Source organism: Apium graveolens, chromosome 10 (genome assembly GCF_009905375.1).
Source record: "Apium graveolens cultivar Ventura chromosome 10, ASM990537v1, whole genome shotgun sequence".
Lineage (NCBI taxonomy): Eukaryota > Viridiplantae > Streptophyta > Magnoliopsida > Apiales > Apiaceae > Apium > Apium graveolens.
This window is the reverse complement of record NC_133656.1, coordinates 177820340-177835609: the sequence shown is the minus strand read 5'-3', so window position 1 is coordinate 177835609 and position 15270 is coordinate 177820340.

Genomic DNA, 15270 nt, shown 5'->3' with positions numbered 1-15270 from the left:
CTAGAAAGGAAAGAGAAAATATTTAGAAATAAAGTTGTAAATTTAGTAAGAATATTATGGAGAAACACAAGGGTTGAAGAATCAACCTGGGAGTTAGAAAATGATATGCGAGAAAAGTACCCTCAGTTATTTACTTAGAGATTCTGAGGACAGAACCCTTTTAAGGGGGAAGGATGTAATATCCAGCATATAGCGTGTAATTATTTTTATCAATAAATAATTATTATGTGATTATTATGTGAATTTTGGTGAATTATCTGATGATTGATATTGATATTTAAATGTTTATATGTGCTAAAATGTGAGTATTTAAATTTTAATATGTCCAGAATAACGTATAGATAATTTTGGTATTTTTCTAGTAATTTTTGGATTGCTATATGATTTTATAAGGATTTATGAATTTATTAATTATTTTATGAGTAATTATAAAACTATTTTATAAAACCGAGAATCATCCAACTTCAACCGTTTTTGCATTTTTACAACCCGAAACTCTTCGGAAAACTCCTTCCTAACTCAATCTTATTCAACTAAACATTTTCCTTATTTTGACTTTTTAAATCCGGAGTACCGTTTGACCCGTATGAATTTGGCGTTTCGATACGATAGTTATTTCGGTAAATCAATAAAACACGTATTCTCGAAAGAAGGGATATTAGTACATTAATTTCTCGTAAGGTGTTTTAGAAGAAGCCCGGTTGTGATAATTATCCAAAACTGATATCAAATCGGATCGTTTTTGCAGTTACTTTGCGGCTAAGTAACCTATTCCCCGATCCAATACGATCCACCGAGTATTAATATTCCATAAGTATAAATAGCATTTTTTTTTTATTTTATTCGTATAATCATAAGCAAACAGTTAAAACCAATAATTTACAGAAAAAATCCGAAAACCCGTCGTGTTCTTGAGAATCGAACCTAAAAACGAAGGCGTTACCGAACTCGGAATCAAGCATGCAATATACCAAATCGAAGCTCTCGAAAAGTTCTTTCAAAATCAATCATCAGTTTCAGTGCAGAAATCAAGGTCATGTTCATCTTTATTTATTTTAATTCAAATTAATTAATGAATAAACTATGAAATTTTGATTTTGATGTTTTTTGTGTGATTTGATGATTTCATCTTATAGATAATTTTGTCCTGGTCATTTTGGTATATTATATGATGAATTTGGAGTTCAATAATATGTAGACTAGTGAGTTTAATTCTCGAATAATTGAAATTAGGGTTTATAGCTTTGAATGTTTTCAATTGATTTTTAGGCGTTTCTTTGTTAAGGGTTATTAAATCGAATTGATTATACCAACTTGTAGATCGTCCAAAAACGATTCGATTGGTGTATATGTGGTTAACAGAGGGTTCTGGGAAGGCGTTCGCCGGAAAACGCCGAGGAACGGCGTCGGAAAATTCCGATTGGTACTGCGTGTTTGATCGAGTTTTTGGGACGAACGAGTTCCTGGAAGTGAGAGCTTTAATTCCTGATAATTTGGTGAGTTTTCGGGAAGGTTAAATTGCCGGAAAAGCTCCTGTCGCCGTTAATGGTGACTGGCCGGTGGCGGGACGGCGGTTAGCCCGTCGGAGAAGAAAGGAGGGGAAAATTCCGGTTTAACCCCCAAATATTTCCCCTTTTTACAAAATCAACCCTGCAGTTTTCAAATTTTACAAAAATAAGATTTATGTTTTATATAATTTCAAAAATAATAGTTCTTTTTATAATTATTTTCAAAAATTGTTTTAAATTATTTAAAATTCAAAATTTCATTATTTATTATTCTGAAAATTATTTTTAATTCCAAAATAAATCTTAATTAATTAATTTTAGTTGATAATTAATTATTAAACTAGTAAATTAATTTGAATTTTAATTAATTAATTAATTTAATTAGTTAGTAATTAATTTTAATTGATTATTTAATTAGATTTAAATATTTCTTTTGATTTAAAATTCCGAAAAATAGTTTCGAGCTTTAAAAAATTATTTTAAAATTATTTTCAAATCTCGATAATTATTATTAAATTATTTTAAAGTCAAATTCGGGTGTTCGAACCTTATTATTTAATTATAAAATAATATGGTGGCTCATTATAATTCTGAAAAATATTCAAAAATTCGTATTAAATACCTGGAAGATCATTTTAACCCTGAATCTTCTTTGAATATTTATTTTGATTGAATATCTTACGTGCTATGTGCTATATGTGATCCGACTGATGTATAATATGCCTGTATGTGCATTGTTTCACGGTTTTTATCATAACTTTCAATCTGTAAGTCGGGTTTGGGTGAAATGAAGGGTAGATAGCAGCTTTTAACGAACAGAATGAGATGAAAATGAGTATTGATAAATACATATGATGTATAACAGAGGAAGTGAGATGTAGAAAGGGAAAACAAGTGGTTAGTGAGTGAGAATCAATAGACGAGTACAAGTAAAGCGAAAGCAGATTGATATGGCAAGTATCCCTAAACTTTCTTTAGTATAATTGCAAGTATTCTCAAACCTTCTTGTTATATATTGCAAGCAATTCTGAACTTTCTTCATATATCATGTTAAGTATCCCAAATAGTTCTTGTTTTATATTGCAAGTGCTTTGAAATACTTAACCCTAAACCCTGATTCTTGTTATTGATCTTGAGCCGTAAGTCTTATTCTTTGTAAACCATTGATTGTTGAATTCCCCGATACGAACCACACATATAAGATACTACTCCACAAATACATATATACCATATACAGATCCCTGATATGGAATTGCTTATCATACAAACATTCATACCTTGTACAACAGAAGACCAATCCTTGTAACCACTAAACTTTTGGTCATCTACTTTTTGGTTCTTTCCCTGGCTGAAAGCCAATCTTCATGTTTAGCTTGTTATACCTTCATGGTATTATGAATCACCCTATGCTCCGAGATAAATGTTGTTTATGATTCAGCTTATTGATTTACATTGTTTATCATGTTATTATTATAGAATTGGATTATTTTTAAATATGGACCATATTCGTGGTCGGACCAGATTTGTGGTCATGATAGGGCAATGTGTGCCTTGGATCCAGTATAAAGAGCAAAGTTGTGAGCCTTGCTCGGGGTTAGTGCGTGACTAATCAGCAGCCTAACCTTGGTTTTTAAAATAAAAGTGAATATCCAATTCTAATCATTTCTTAACAAGAAACTTAACTTCCGATATCATTTCAATTGATCATTGTTTAATCTCAGTGTTGTCATTATGAATTGCTGAGCTAGTTAGCTTAGTCTTGCAAATCTGTTTATGTTCTTTTCCGGTTAAAAGGGAAATTGGTGGTAGCGGGGATCCCCAGACAAGTGTGCGAGCTAGGTTTCCAGGTTGAAATGGAATAAGCTAGTAGAAGATGGTTGTTTAAGTTTGAGTTGAAAGTTTTTAAGACTGTTTTACTTTCAGTTGTAAGATAAATAAATTGGAATTTGGTGTATTGTAATATAAATAAGGTTGTGGTTTGTGGTCATACTTTACGCTGTTGCGATCCGTGGTTATGGTAAGTAGGGTCACTGCATATATTATTTGCATAAACAGGTTAATATATGGCGTGTGTGTATGTTGTGGAACTCAAATTTTTGACCTAGGTTTGGAGGGCGCCACATATTCTCTATCGGCCTCAAAGGTAGTTTTGATGTGAAAAGCGTGGCGCCCCAAAACCCGGGGTCAGGAGTCTCGGAAGCCATGCCATCTAAACTCACACAACTCACACTACAATATATAAATACTCACACTTCACGACCCCACACTTATCACACACACACTTACAGGTTATTATCTTGGAAACGAACCATCATAACTAGAGTAATTGTTAACCATCAAGTGATATTTATTACAACCCAAAAGTAATTATTCTTACCGGGGAGTGACCTTTAGGTAAGGCTAGTCCACAGGCCAAATATATGTTTCTTGTTTCTTACCTTACATAAGTCATACTTATAAATAAGCCGAACTATAAACAACTAAAAACTAATACAGCTTATTCTTACTACCTGTTGTACATCACCAAACAATCTACGGAACAGCTAGCCATTTCCTACCCATTTCCTGGCTGTGGTTCTCATGGCAGGCATCTTGATTCACTGTTGTGTTGTGTCAATTTAAGAAAACAAGTGTGAGCTATAATGCCCAGCATGATAAGGTACAGTATGAAAATGACTGTATGATAACATCATATATGATATTTATGTTTTATTTGAAAATAGTTTTCCTTATGATACACACCTTTTTATGAAAACAATTCATTAAGGGGGTTTTAGTAACCCGCGAATACCTTAATAGTAATCCCAGCACCTAGGCTTGGGTTACGGTATTGCATCACAATTCAAATTGGAAGAGTTTGGACATTCACTGGAGCCACCGCATATGATGATCAGTCGTACTGCGATAAAGTAACCTTTTCTACTAGTAGAAGGACGAAACCGTCATCTCTCGGGTATCACCCTTTTCGCATTCGGGATAATATTCACCGACGATCTGAAATTATTCGAATGATATTCTGAAATCAGAAAATATATTTTAAATTAGGATCTATGATTTTTAAGTCAATAATAAACCCTTTAATAAATAATTAAATAATGATTGATAATAATCAAACCTCGAATGAGTTTACTTTCTAAAAGAATATTTAAAATAATATTCCTCAACTAGTTTGTGTCTATATAATTAATAATCTATAATGATTAATTGGGTTTGAAATAATTTAACGTGGGAGTATACTACTCCCATAATAAAGGAACAAGTATATAACATTTATTATCCGAACAATAAAATATACTTTAGGGAATATGATCGTTGGGAAATCGTTTTAATAAAAGTTCGAGGTGTTTTAATGTTTCGTAAGTGGACGATGAGTCCCTTTTAAAATGTACTACTATGGACTTATAACCGTCCCATAATATCTCCGGAATGATTCCCGGGTTTTATCTTAAATCCCGACCGAATCTCGGTCTTATATAATACGTCACGACTTAAAGCGAAATAACATTTCACGATATATACTTATCGTACAACATCGCTACATTATGCGAATATTCAACAACTACGTATCATGGCAAACATGATATTTATGCGATGATAGTAAAACAATCATTTCACAACACAACAATAAAAATGGAGTTGGATTTGTAAACTTGCCTGGGTATCTCGAGGTGGAGGATGCTCTAGGTTCCGCTGGGAAATCTATAACCATAAACACATTTCATTTCGTTAGGTTCCGTTCTAATTTACGGCAACTCGCACTCATGCGCTACTTATTATGCACCCTCTCAACTCATACTACCCTTAACATTCCTTGAAGTCATATTCACATTATGGTCACTTCATTTTCCTAAGTATCTTGGGTTCATTCTCATTATCGTCGTCGGCTCCGCTTCAGGATTCTTACGGTTTCTACTTGCGCGGTCTCGGTTCCGACATTATTATAAAATTGAGAAATAATTATTTTTACTTGAAATTTTTATGGCAGTTCGGAAAATCAATGTGTCATTTTCTGTAAAAATTTCATGATTTAGGAACAGTTTTAAGTCTATCCTTTATATTTTCAAAGTTCGTATTTCGTAGAAGTTTTTGTCGCGTAAATCACTTTTACTAAAACGACCATAACCTTTGGACCGTAAATCGGAATCAAGCGATTCAAGTGCCTAAAAGATCCTTATAACATTTTCTATCCTGAAAAAAGGTTATTTTTCAAGAATATAAAGTTTAAAACTTCGGAACTTTCTGCGGAATCTTAAAGTTACGATTTTTTGGTTTTAACGAAGTTTCGTTTATGATCGGGGTTTCGTTTACGCCCTAACTCATAACACAACCACCAAAAATCATCATATCATCATCAACACACAAACTCCTCTCAAGAACATCATGTTCTTGAGGGAACAATAACCAACTTTAATTTACTTAACTTAAACACCAAGATTTCATCAATACTACTTAGTAAGCTAGGTTTACAATCACATACTAAATGGATCTTAAAAATGAACCTTAAATAAAGTTGGGCCAAAGATTTTTACCTTTCTTGAAAGCTTGAGATGTGTTCCTGAGGATGGTAGAGGATTGGAAGTGCTTGGTAATATTTTTAGAACCTAAAACCACCATTGAAATCAAGAAACCAAAGAGAAATTACTATTCATACTATTCACTAGTGAGTTTCTTGAATTTATTCCACCCATCAAACCTTGATAAAAAGATATGAAAGAATTTTCTTACCTTAGTTTAGTTGCTAGGAGGCTTGGGAATTAATTGGGTGATTTTACAAGAGCTTGAACTTGTAGTTTGGAATTTGAATTCCTCCTTTTCTTCAATAGGGCCGAATGGAACAAATGAGGATGGGGGGTATTTATAATACTTTGGTTGCTTCTCTTAGATGCTTTGGATAGGTTTATTCTTGGAAGGTGAGTTGATATTTTGCAACTTGATTTTATTCTTCCTAGTATAACATTCTAGGTTTATTCTTTGTTCCCAAATTTATGGACATTTCTTTGTAGCTTGCTAGCTTACAAGCTAACTACAAGGTTAGCTTCCTTAGCACACTATTTTGCTAGCTAGCTTGGTCATCCTATGGTTAGCTCACTATTTAATGAAGTAACCATGGTTACTTCCTTACCATGGTTTAGTTAGTGCACTACGTTTATTTAATCGTTTACGCGTTCCCTCGGTTACTTAAACGTTCTCCGTAATACTTACTCGTAAATGGTTCGCGATGTAATTCATTTCGTATTTATTCCTTATATTTTTATTTATCCTACTTGAATATAAATCCGTAGGATTTTAATCTCGTAATTATATTGTGATTCTCGTAATCCTCGATAAGTCGTAAATACGGTCATTTTTCAAAGTTCGTTTTCTTTGAAAACTAATAGCGTTTACATACACTCATTTGGTACGTATAGTCGTAATATCAACTCCGAAACTCATTTTCTCATGCACTACATGCTGTGGGCTCAAAAGTTTTTCCCGTCTGTCAGGGCTCAAAAGCGTCTTCAAGTTCCCAAGTTGATTCCTCAACATTTTGATTTCTCCATAAGATCCTAACCAGCTTCACAGTTTTGTTCCTCAGCACTTGTTCTTTCTGGTCCATTATCCTTACTGGCTGCTCGATGTAGGTCAGGTCTGGTTGTAAATCTACCTGCTCGTACTCTATTACATGTCATGCATCTGCATGGTACTTCCTCAACATGGACACGTGGAACACGTTGTGTACTTGTTGCAAATTAGGAGGCAAGGCGAGCTCATAAGCTAGAGGTCCTATTCTCCTCAAAATTTTAAAGGGTCCTATGAATCTGGGACTCAGCTTCCCTTTCTTTCCAAATCTCATCACTCCTTTCCAAGGAGATATCTTCAATAACACAGAATCTCCGAACTTCATATTCCCTATCTTTCCTGGTCTGGTCGGCGTACTCCTTTTGTCTGTCCTGGGCTGCTACCAGTCTTTTCCAGATGAGTCCTACCATTTCTCTGGTCTGCTGGACTAACTCTGGTCCTAATATCTTGTGTTCTCCGACTTCATCCCAACACAGGGGAGAGCGACATCTTCTTCCGTAAAGAGCTTCATACGGGGGGATTCCTATGCTAGCGTGATAGCTATTGTTGTAAGCAAATTCGATCAGGGGTAAGTGGTCATCCCAATTTCCTTTGAAATAAATGGCACACACTCGTAGCATATCTTTTAGGGTCTGAATAGTCCTTTCACTTTGTCCATCAGTCTGGGGGTGGTAAGCGGTACTCATGTTTGGTCTGGTGCCTACGCATTCCTGGAAGCTTCTCCAAAATCGGGAATTAAACCTCGGGTCTCTATCTGACACTATGGCTACAGGAATGTCGTGTCTTACTACAATTTCCTTCAAGTAAATTTCTACCAACTTGTCTACGGTGTATCTTTCATTGATTGGTAGGAAGTGTGCGGACTTGGTCAGTCTATCAATGATAAACCATATGGCATCGTGATTGGTCTTTGTCCTTGGTAAGCCTGTCACAAAATCCATGGCTATATGCTCCCATTTCCATTCCGGAATCTCTAGGGGTCATAATAGTCCACTAGGTCGCAGATGTTCTGCCTTCACTCTCTGGCATGTCAAGCACTTGCTGACCCACTCTGCTACTTCTCTCTTCATGTTAGGCCACCAATAATATTCCTTAAGGTCACGGTACATTTTCGTACTTCCTGGATGGATTGAATATCTAAAGTTGTGCCCTTCGTGCAGCAGCTCATCCTTTAATTCTTGCACATTCGGAATCCAAATCCGGGACGCATACCTCATGATCCCTTTCTCATCCTTCTCGCATCTCACTTCTTCACCGATCAATGTTCCTTTTTCCTTACTCATCTTCTTTTCCTGACATACTCGTATCTTTTCAGTCAATTCTGGTACTAGCTTAATCTCAAATAATCCTTCCGTTCCCTTACCGGTCATCCTCACGTCAATTTTCATCTTCTCAAATTCCTTAATCAACTCCTCCGATGTTATTATCACCTTGAGTCTTTCCTTCCTACTAAGGGCGTCAGCCACCACATTGGCTTTACCCGGGTGATACAAAATTTCACAGTCGTAGTCTTTTATCAACTCTAACCATCTCCTCTGTCTCATGTTCAGTTCCTTTTGAGTGAAAATATATTTGAGGCTCTTATGGTTAGTGTAGATCTCGTATTTCACACCGTATAGGTAGTGTCTCCAAATTTTCAGGGCAAACACTATGGTATCTATCGCATAAGTCAAATAGGCCTCATTACCTTTCCTTAATAATCTTTTTGCCTGAAGCATGATTAGAAATTTCTGGTTCTGTCTTTGACCTTTAAACACTACTTCTTTTTCATTCTGCACTCTTATCTTTACTTTCTTCCGTTCACAATCTATTTGCGCTCCGTTACTGGATAACCAATCCATCCCTAAGATTACATCAAATTCTCCTTACGCGAATGGGATTAGGTCGACCTCGAAGATCTTCCCTTCTAATTTCAACTTGCATTTAGGGTGTACTTGATTTACAGGGATTATTTCTCTGTTTGCTATTTCCACTCGTAATATCTCACGTAAGGGTATGGCATTAAGTTTTAACTTTTTAGAAAAATCTTGAGATATAAATGGCTTGGTTGCTCCAGAATCAAATAGGACATTTACATGTTCGGAATTTAACAAAAGGGTACCTGCTATCATGTTAGTGTTTCGGACAACATCCTGAACAGTCATGTTGAAGGTCCTAGCAGCTGGGGGTCGGTTGGATGCAACTTTGCTCATCCCTGAGGCTGGGGGCTTCAACGTTGGGCAATCCTTCTTCATGTGTCCTACCTTTCCACATTGGAAACACGTTACATTGGGCCGGGTGCAGTTGTTGGCAAGGTGTCCGATTTGGTCACACCGGTAACATCTCAGAGGGGCTCTTATCTGGGTACACACTCTAAGGTGTCTCTTCTTACAGGTTTGACACTCTGGTATTGGGGCACGTGGTTGGCTATGAAATGTTGCCCTAGATTGTCCGCCGCCTTGGCCAACGCTCTCACTCGGGGCCTTTCTGAATCCGGAGCCTCGTGCAGGTTGGGACACCACTCCCCTGACGAACCTGCTCAGAAGGCTCCTATTCCCGGTTTCTATCCCTTAACTTCCTATCTTCCTTATCCTATTTTCCTTCTCCTTCACAATCTGTTCACTGCCAGCTTCAACAATCGAGGCTTTCTGTACTAAGGTGGCATAGTCTGTCAGCTCTAACACTGCTACTCGGTTCTGTATCCACTGTTTCAGACCAAGCTAAAACCTTCGCGCTTTCTTTTCTTCGGCATTCACAAACTCAGGCATAAATCTCGACAACTCAGTAAATTTGGCCTCATATTCTGCCACAGTCATCTTATCCTGTTTTAACTCCAGAAACCTAATCTCCATATGGGTTTCCATAAACCTAGGGAAATACTTGTCTAAGAACAGTCGGGTAAATCTATCCCATGGAATCACAGCATCAGTTTCTAGGTTTCGTTTGGACTCCCACCAGTAGTTAGCTTCTCCTTTCAGCATGTAAGAAGCGAAAATGGTCTTATGTCGTTCCTCAACACCTAGTATTTCGAAGGATTTTTCTATTTCTTTGAGCCAGGCCCGTGCTTCAACGGGGTCGGCAGATCCTAGAAACTCCAGGGATTTAAGAGATTGCAAGGCTCTAAAGGCAGTAGCTGCAGTCTGTTGGGCAGCATGTGGCTGTGGTGGAATAGGCTGTTGGTTCAGATTTGCTCTTAGCAGTTCTATAAATTCATTCATGGGGTTCCCTCCCCGATGGGTATCCTCAGCCTCTTCTTCTACATATTCTTCCTCATCATATTCATTATAGTCTAGGTCTTCTTCACTTTCCTCATTTACTACTAGGTCTCCTCGTTGTTGGTTAACAGATTCCGCGGGTTGTGCCCTGGTTCCTCTTCTACGGGGTGGCATTGTTCTGATAATGAAAAATGGTCAACATAATTGTAATTATAATAGTTGGGTTATTTTATTCATATATAAGCATATCATTTATTATCTAGCAGGTTTTATAAAGTGCAATAATATAGACATCATTTCTTAATAACTGCTTAGATATATATTAATAAGATCTCCCATTTATATCTTGGGGATGAAACAACTAGTCGAGTTCATACATGCCTGATTACAATCTATCACTACTAGTTCTGAATACGGAAATGAAAATACATAAGCCGTGTACCCTGAAGGGCTAGGAACGCTATCTACTACTAGCTATCCTATCAAAATTGGTGACTAGTCACCCAGCCTTCTTCAAGGTCTATATCTAGTCACTAGTCTCTCAGTCACAATCACTGCGAGTGAGGTCACACACCCTCCTCATCGCTCCTGCAATCATCAGCTCTACATCAACTACCGGGATGTATCCTCCCACTAATGTTATCCTCATCGGAACCCTGGTACGGAGCTCGATCCCATCGATCTCTCTGCGGGCTATGGTTGGGGAAGCAGCTCTGAAATCTCCTGGGTATCCTAGTCGGGTGGCTCTCTCAGCTGTTAGTGCCTGGCATAACTCCGCAATGCGAGCAGATGCTCCAGTGATTTCAGCGTTAAGCTGACCCACTATCCAGTCGTGTACGGCTACATGCATGGTCGCCGGTGGTGGTAGAGGTGAATCTGGGTCACTAGAGGATATGTTATGGACCTCGTGGAACTATGCGCGTATCGCCTCCTCATCATCATCATCAGTATAGGAAATAGGGCTCTGGATCCCTGGGGGTGGTGTAGGAGAGCGAATAGCCTGGTGAGGGTACATCTCTACATCTCTCCAGACTACGCCATTAGCTACGGGGACAGGAAGCTCAGTCTCCTCCTCTAGGACATCCTCAGTAGGGTCATCGTCTGAATCATCAATGAGTGGGATCTCTGGCTCGGGAATAGGGTCACGCTCAGGAATCATGACATCATCAACAGGATCAACCTCCCTCCTAGGCTCCACTGGTACCTGACACAATAGGCAAGGTGTTACTAACTTAGAGTTGGAATTCCCTTGAGGGTAAAACAGTCAAGACTACCCGTGTAGCCTGACGACGAACTCGACTTGAGCTCTAATTGATTATTTTATTATTTTTATGTCTACGTATTTTATATCCTATCGTTTCCAAGATTTGATAACCTAAGGCTCTGACACCATTTCTATGGCGCCCCAAAACCCGGGGTCAGGAGTCTCGGAAGCCACGCCATCTAAACTCACACAACTCATACTACAATATATAAATACTCACACTTCACGACCCCACACTTATCACACAAACTTACAGGTTATTATCTTGGAAATGAACCATCATAACTAGAGTAATTGTTAACCATCAAGTGATATTTATTACAACCCAAAAGTAATTATTCTTACCGGGGAGTGACCTTTAGGTAAGGCTAGTCCGCCGGCCAAATATACGTTTCTTGTTTCTTACCTTACATAAGTCATACTTATAAATAAGCTGAACTATAAGCAACATAAAACTAATACAGCTTATTATTACTACCTGTGGTATAGCACCAAACAATCTACGGAACAGCTGACCATTTTCTACCCATTTTCTGGCTGTGGTTCTCATGGCAGGCATCTTGATTCACAGTTGTGTTGTGTCAATTTAAGAAAACAAGTGTGAGCTATAATGTCCAGCATAATAAGGTACAATATGAAAATGACTGTATGATAACATCATATATGATATTTATGTTTTATTCGAAAATAGTTTTCCTTGTGATATACACCTTTTTATGAAAACAATTCATTAAGGGGGTTTTAATAACCCGAGAATACCTTAATAATAATCCCAGCACCTAGGCTTGGGTTACGGTATTGCATCACAATTCTAATTGGAAGAGTTTGGACATTCACTGGAGCCACCGCATACGATGATCAGTCGTACTGCGATAAAGTAACCTTTTCTACTAGTAGAAGGACGAAACCGTCATTTCTCGGGTATCACCCTTGCCGCATTCGGGCGACGTGTCCCATTTTCGGGTATACACATACTTCACAAGTTCTCGAGTACACTGAGTACCTTCGCCTGCGGTACCTTTGGTAGTCCATCTAGCACACATAGTACTAGAGTCTACCCCTCCCTTGTCCTTTAAAAGAATTCTATCAATCTCGAGAACTCGAACCACATCGAAGTTCCCCACGCGTTTTGCTTGTTGATAGAAATAGCTTATCTCTCTAAGATATAGGTGTATATATATGTATGTATATACGTACTTCCGAGAATTTCGGAGGAAGTACTAAGGATGTGAGTTGACCGTTGTCAACAGATAATTAATAAGGGGGAAAAGTTTCTTCTCGAAACTATATTCAACATATTAAATATGTCAGGATAATATTCACCGACAATCTGAAATTATTCGAATGATATTCTGAAATCAGAAAATATATTTTAAATCAGGATCTATTATTTTTAAGTCAATAATAAACCCTTTAATAAATAATTAAATGATGATTGATAATAATCAAACCTCGAACGAGTTTACTTTCTAAAAAAATATTTAAAATAATATTCCTCAACTAGTTTGTGTCTATATAATTAATAATCTATAATGATTAATCGGGTTTGAAATAATTTAACATTGGAGTATACTACTCCCATAATAAAGGAACAAGTATATAACATTTATTATCCGAACAATAAAATATACTTCAGGGAATATGATCGTTGGGAAATCGTTTTAATAAAAGTTCGAGGTGTTTTAATGTTTCGTAAGTGGACGATGAGTCCCTTTTAAAACGTACTACTATGGACTTATAACTGTCCCATAATATCTCCGGAATGATTCTCGGGTTGTATCTTAAATCCCGACCGAATCTCGGTCTTATATAATACGTCACGCCTTAAAGCGAAATAACATTTCACGATATATACTTATCGTACAACATCGCTACATTATGCGAAAATTCAACAACTACGTATCATGGCAAACATGGTATTTATGCTATGATAGTAAAATAATCATTTCACAGCACAACAGTAAAAATAGAGTTGGGTTTGTAAACTTTCCTGGTATCTCGAGGTGGAGGATGCTCTAGGTTCCGCTCGGAAATCTATAACCATAAACACATTTCATTTCGTTAGGTTCCGTTCTAATTTACGGCAACTCGCACTCATGCGCTACTTATTATGCACCCTCTCAACTCATACTACCCTTAACATTCCTTTAAATCATATTCACATTATGTTCACTTCATTTTCCTACGTATCTTGGGTTCATTCTCATTATCGTCGTCGGCTCTGCTTCAGGATTCTTACGGTTTCTACTCGCGCGGTCTCGGTTCTGACATTTTTATAAAATTGAGAAATAATTATTTTCACTTGAAATTTTTATGACAGTTCGGAAACTCAATGTGTCACTCTCTGTAAAAATATCATGATTTAGGAACACTTTTAAGTCTATCCTTTATATTTTCAAAATTCGTAATTCGTAGCAGTTTTTGTCGCGTAAATCATTTTTACTAAAATGACCATAACTTTTGATCCGTAAATCGGAATCAAGCGATTCAACTGCCTAAAAGATCCTTATAACATTTTCTATCCTAAAAAAGGTTATTTTTCAATAATATACAGTTTAAAACTTCGGGACTTTCTGCGGAATCTTAAAGTTACGATTTGTTGGTTTTAACGAAGTTTCGTTTATGATCGGGATTTCGTTTACGCCCTAACTCTTAACACAACCACCAACAATCATCATATCATTATCAACACACAAACTCCTCTCAAGAACATCATGTTCTTGAGGGAACAATAACCAACTTTAATTTACTTAACTTAAACACCAAGATTTCATCAATACTACTTAGTAAGCTAGGTTTACTACCACATACTAAATGGATCTTAAAAATGAACCTTAAATAAAGTTGGGCCAAAGATTTTTACCTTTCTTGAAAGCTTGAGATGTGTTCCTGAGGATGATGGAGGCTTGGAAGTGCTTGGTAAGATTTTTAGAACCTAAAACCACCATTGAAATCAAGAAACCAAATAGAGATTACTATTCATACTATTCACTAGTGAGTTTCTTGAATTTATTCCACCCATCAAACCTTGATAAAAAGAGATGAAAGAATTTTATTACCTTAGTTTAGTTGCTAGGAGGCTTGGGAATTAATTGGTTGATTTTACAAGAGCTTGAACTTGGAGTTTGGAATTTGAATTCCTCCTTTTCTTCAATAGGGCCGAATGGAACAAATGGGGATGGGGGGGTATTTATAATACTTTGGTTGCTTCTCTTGGATGCTTTGGATAAGTTTCTTCTTGGAAGGTGAGTTGATATCTTGCAACTTGATTTTATTCTTCCTAGTATAGCATTCTAGGTTTATTCTTTGTTGCCAAATTCATGGACATATCTTTGTAGCTTGCTAGCTTACAAGCTAACTACAAGGTTAGCTTCCTTAGCACACTATTTTGCTAGCTAGCTTAGTCATCCTATGGTTAGCTCACTATTTAATGAAGTAACCATGGTTACTTCCTTACCATGGTTTAGTTAGTGTGCTACGTTTATTTAATCGTTTACGCGTTCGCTCGGTTACTTAAACGTTCTCCGTAATACTTACTCGTAAATGGTTCGCGATGTAATTCCTTTCGTATTTATTCCTTATATTTTTATTTATCCTACTTGAATATAAATCCGTAGGATTTTAATCTTGTAATTATATTGTGATTCTCGTAATCCTCGATAAGTCGTAAATACGGTCATTTTTCAAAGTTCATTTTTTTGAAAACTAATAGCGTTTACATACACTCATTTGGTACGTATAGTCG